At 35.2% G+C, this 5,391-nt stretch overlaps 2 non-coding genes across 2 annotated transcripts; both read right to left on the reverse strand.

The window, feature by feature from the left end:
* Positions 1-722: 722 nt before the first annotated feature.
* Positions 723-795, reverse strand: Trnar-acg. The gene has a single exon. It is a non-coding gene; the product is annotated as a tRNA-Arg (tRNA).
* Positions 796-1,713: 918 nt separating this feature from the next.
* Positions 1,714-1,786, reverse strand: Trnar-acg. The gene has a single exon. It is a non-coding gene; the product is annotated as a tRNA-Arg (tRNA).
* Positions 1,787-5,391: the final 3,605 nt, after the last annotated feature.

Genomic DNA, 5,391 nt, shown 5'->3' on the forward strand with positions numbered 1-5,391 from the left:
ATGATGATAGGTTGAGATCCACCAACAATGATTACCTAACCAACTGCTCCCCTGGGGAAGGATCATGGGTTAGCCATCCCAGTATAAAGACAGCCAAATATATGATGTCATCATACCGCCACAAATATGCATGCATACATGAACACACACACACACACACACACACATGAGGGAAAGTATTGTAACTCTTCTTTGCAGGGTAGAAACTGTAAACGAGTCCTCTTCGTTCTGTACCCATCCTATACATTCCAACTGATACGAGATCCATCCTTATTTTCCTGACGCGTCTGTAATAAAATTTGGCTAGCTCGCTGCCGCCCTCGCCTTTACGTGCTTAAAGCGTGGCAATAAGTCCCAAAATTTCCCTTTCCTTGGCTTTCCCTCGCCTATCGAGCAGTTGCAACTTATCACATTTATTGCAATGGCATTTATGAGTTTTGTAGATGCCACTGCCTTCATAAAGGCAGTGATATTGCGTTTATAAAGTTACGCGGCCATCTAACTATTAAGCATAAAAAAGTGTTTTGTGTGTGGGGGCATGCGTGCATATATATATATTATATATATATATATATATATATATATATATATATATATATATATATATTCAATATTGGTTTACTTATTTATATACATACACACAAACGATTACATTTCTAGGTGATAAATGCATTTGAATTCAAAGTTATGCAAGTTATCAAGTGATATTGCATGATTATAAACGACCTTGCCAGGATTCGAACCTGGAATCTTCTGATCCGTAGTCAGACGCGTTATCCGTTGCGCCACAAGGCCATATTTATTCAAGAAACCAGTATATTTTATTATGTCTGAAAAGAGACTTACTTGCATTTGGGAAACTAACATTTCGCCTAATGATAGCAAGTAAAGAAAAAGAACAAATTTATGCACCACCCAATAAAGTAAGCATGTCTACAAATGTATATTTTATACATGTCAACATATGTATGTATAAATGTATATGTACGTATATATGTGTTTGTATATATATAAAAGTGTATATATATGTACATATACTTTTCATATTGTAGTGACAAGAAACTACTTTCAACTATCCATAGACGAACATGTAATGATTGCAGGTTTTCGGCATAGAATGGTGGGCGGATGTCGTTAGTTTGTTTGGAGTGTTATGGAACGCCTAACCTGAGATATTTGCCATCGGGTAGTTTCAGGGTCGTCGAAGTCGGCTGTCAGGGAGTCTACGACCAGCAGTCGAGTTAGTAACAGGGTACATATGTATTTTTATTGTTTTCATTTTTATCGTTCTTTATATACAGAGTCCTCTACATCTTTTACGTTCTTATAAGGAATGATATCATAAAATAATCTCATTTTCATTTACATACGCTAAGTCCTCGGTACTGCTGCTTAACTATTTTACAGCCTCTGTCTCCTGAAATGTTATAAATAAAATGTGATTTGCACTTCCCTTGTAGAGAGACGATCACTTTTGTTTTGAAGAATGTCCGCGTTAGCATCTGCATTACGCTGTTCCTTTCTCGGTCTATAGTGTTCCCCCACCCGGCTCCGCTACCAAAATTTCCCTTTCCTTACGGCAGTGTGTGTGTGTGTGTGTTCAGTATTGGTTTGCTTATCCATATACATACACGAACAAACATATTCCTAGCTCACCAGCGCATATCAATTCAAAATTATTCAATTCAGCAAGTGATGTTGCCTGACGGTAAGCGACCTTGCCAGGATTCGAACCTGGAATCTTCTGATCCGTAGTCAGACGCGTTATCCGTTGCGCCACAAGGCCATATTTAGCGGAGAAACCTTTGTTTTATTTTCTCGATTTGACGGAAATGATACTTGCATTTGGGGTAAAACGAATATTTTGTAGATTGGAAAAAAAATACGCATACACATTGGGAACGTCTACGTATATGCATTAAATGACGGTTTTGCAGCTTCATTTGTTTACGCACAAAAAAGTCGGACGCTTTTTGAACGCACCTCGTGTGTGTATGTGTGAGTGTGTGTGTGTGTGTGTGTGCGTATATATATATATATATATATATATATATATATATATATATATATATATGCATGTGTGTGTAAATATATAGATGTATGTGGTGTTCAGAAATATAGATGTTTGCATGTGTGTGACTGTGCGTATATATGTGTGAGTGAAGGTGATTATATATATGCCTAACTCCGACGGCATTTACTCATCCTCACTTATTGCTCGTTTGCTTTCGACTGACAGCTTCTGTAGATTAGAAGAAATTTACGCATACAAATTAGGAACGTCGACGCATATGCACTAAATGACGTTCTAGCAGCTTCATTTGTTTACGCACAAAGTCGGACACTTTTGAACACACCTCGTATGTGTGTGTTTGTATGTGTGTGTGTGTGTGTGTTGTGTGTGTGGTGTGTGTGTGTGTGTGTGTGTGTGTGTGTGTGTGTGCGTGCGTGCGTGCATATATGTGTAAAATTATATAGATGTGTGTGGGGTGCAGAAATATAGATGTGTGCGTGTGTGTGTGACTGTATGTATATGTGTGTGAGTGAAGGTGATTATATATATATGCCTGTATTTTTTAACTTTCAGATTAAGAACTGCAAACGACTCCCATTCATCTTCAAAGATAGGTATGTATGTTTGCGTGTATGAATATATATATATAATATATATATAATATATATATATATATATATATATATATATATATATATATATATATATATGTGTGTGTATATATGTGCATGTGTATGTATATATATATATATATGAGTATATACAAATATATATATTGCATATATATACATTATCTATATATAATATACTATATATATATATATATATATATATAGTATATATATATATATAGTGTAATGTCAAGTATAATACTTTTCATAAGACCAAGATAATGTTAGCAGGAACAAGGTTTTCGGCATAGTAGGGTGAACAGATATCTTTAGCTTGTTAGGGAGTGCCAACCTGAGATATTTACCATGGGGTAGTTTGAAGTTCAAATTGGCAATACGCCATCAACGACTCTCACTCCCCAGGCAGGTATGTCGTCGAAGTCGGCTGGCTGGCAGGCATCCACCTCCAGCAAAGCTAGTGACCCCCAGCAAAGCTAATACATACATATATATATATATATTATATAATTATATATATATATATAATATATATTATATATGTATATATATATATATATATATATATATATATATATATATATATATATATATATATATTAGTGAAAGTGAGAATATATGTGCCTGTATATTGTAACTTTATTTTGCAGGGTTAAAAATGCAAACGACTTTCATTCATCTTTGTTTTGTACCCGTCCTGTACGTTTAACTGATACAAGGTCCATCCTTATTTTTCTGACACGCCTGTAATGAAATCTGATTTGCATGTCCCCTGTAAAGAAGCAAAGTTGTTTTGAAGAATGTCCTCGTTGATATTTGCATTACGCCGTCCCTTCTCGGTCTATCGGATGTCACTCCCCCCTGCCTCGGCGCCACCCTCGCCGTTTACGTGCATAAGTCCCAAATATCCCTTTCTTTACAGTAGTGTTGTGTGTGGTGCTATAAAATTTGGGGTTTACTTATTTATGTAAACACACAATGACATATTTCTATTTGATCACATTTAAATTCAAATGAATAAACTCACAATAACGACCTTGCCAGGATTGACCTGGAATCTTCTGATCCGTAGTGAGACCGTTACCCGTTGCGCCAAAGGGCCCGATTTATCACAAAAAATTGTTTTTTTACTGTCGGGAAATCGACAGAAAAAAATTTGCTTTAGGAAAAACAAACCTTTGGGTCAAAGATACAGAAAAAAACACTCCCCAAAGAAGCGGGTATAAAATAAGTATATGTATATATACTGTATATATATATATATTATATATAATATATATATATATATATATATTATATAATATAGGAAAGGAATGACACTTTTCGGTTAATTTAAACCTTTTTGGGTTTGTTAATATATAATTATAAAATGTGCTATAAAAAGAAATTTTATTTTTGTATTCATATAAATCCTGTGTGCTCATATGCCGAATGGTTGTGCCCTGCGTTTTGCAAAATATGGTAATGGGTATCTATTGGAATATGGGGGGTTGAGATCCACCAAAGTTCCTAACCACTGCCCCCCTGGGAAGGATCAGGGGTTACCTCTGTATAAAGCATAGCCAAAATATATAATTCATCAACCCCAAAGTATTTTGTCATACACCGCTAGGGCAAAATATGCGCTGCATAAATGCACACACACACACACACACAACACACAACACACAACCACACATGGGGAAAATATTTAACTTTTCTTTACGGGTAAAACTGAAACGAGTCCTTTTCGTTCGTCCCATCCTATACTTCCAACTGATACAGACCCACCCTTATTTTCCTACGCGTCTGTAATAAAAATTTGCTAGCTCCTGCCGCCCCGCCTTTTCGTTCTTAAGCGTGGCAAAAAAAGTCCCAAATTTTTCCCTTCCCCTTGGGTTTTTCCCCCGGGTATCGAGCTTGCAACTTATCAATTTTTTGCATCATTTATAGTTTTTTAATGCCACTGCCCCTTTATAAAAGGGGTGATTTGGTTTATAAAGTTCGCGGCCCTCTAAAATTAACCTTTTCCCTGTCACCCCTCCAAAGGCGAAATTTTTTCTAGCTGCACAGGTCTTTTTATATTTTGTTATTTTAATAGCAGAATTTACGTTATTTGGTACCGATTTTCTAAGGGAAGGTTAAGGGAAAACCCCTAGAATAAAATTTTTAATACTTTTTTATTTTCGTTCTTATGGGATTAAATTTGGAAAAACTCGTAGCAGGCAGGGGGAACCCGGGGCCCAGTAACATATCTTGGGTCTGAAGCTGTGAGGACAAGGGGGTGAAACCCCAACCCAACAGCATATCCGGGGCCCGTCAAACACCGATGAATCACATGATCTGATCCGGTCTTCTGTCAAAAGGAAATTCCTATATTTTTTTGGGGTAGAATAAACAAAAAGGGAAAATAAAAAATTCTAAAAAAGCGATGGGCCCTAATTTCTTCTAGTGTTTTGAAAAATAATTTATTCTTTTTTTTCATAAGTAAAAAAAAAAAATAACATTCGTGCATGCTGCAAAAGGGGCACCCCGCGCACATTTATATTACTGAAACGCTTTTTTTATTTTTATATCCCCTTTTCTCTCTCTCTCTCTCTTTTCTCTCTCTCTCTTCTCTTCTCTCTCTCTCTCTCTCTCTCATTATATTATATATATAAATTTTATATATAATTTATAACATTATATACATATTATATACATATATTATATCATAAAAATATATAAATATATATAATATATATAAAATTTAAAATATATATTATATAT

This window comes from Penaeus monodon, chromosome 4 (assembly GCF_015228065.2).
Source record: "Penaeus monodon isolate SGIC_2016 chromosome 4, NSTDA_Pmon_1, whole genome shotgun sequence".
In the NCBI taxonomy this organism is placed as follows: domain Eukaryota; kingdom Metazoa; phylum Arthropoda; class Malacostraca; order Decapoda; family Penaeidae; genus Penaeus; species Penaeus monodon.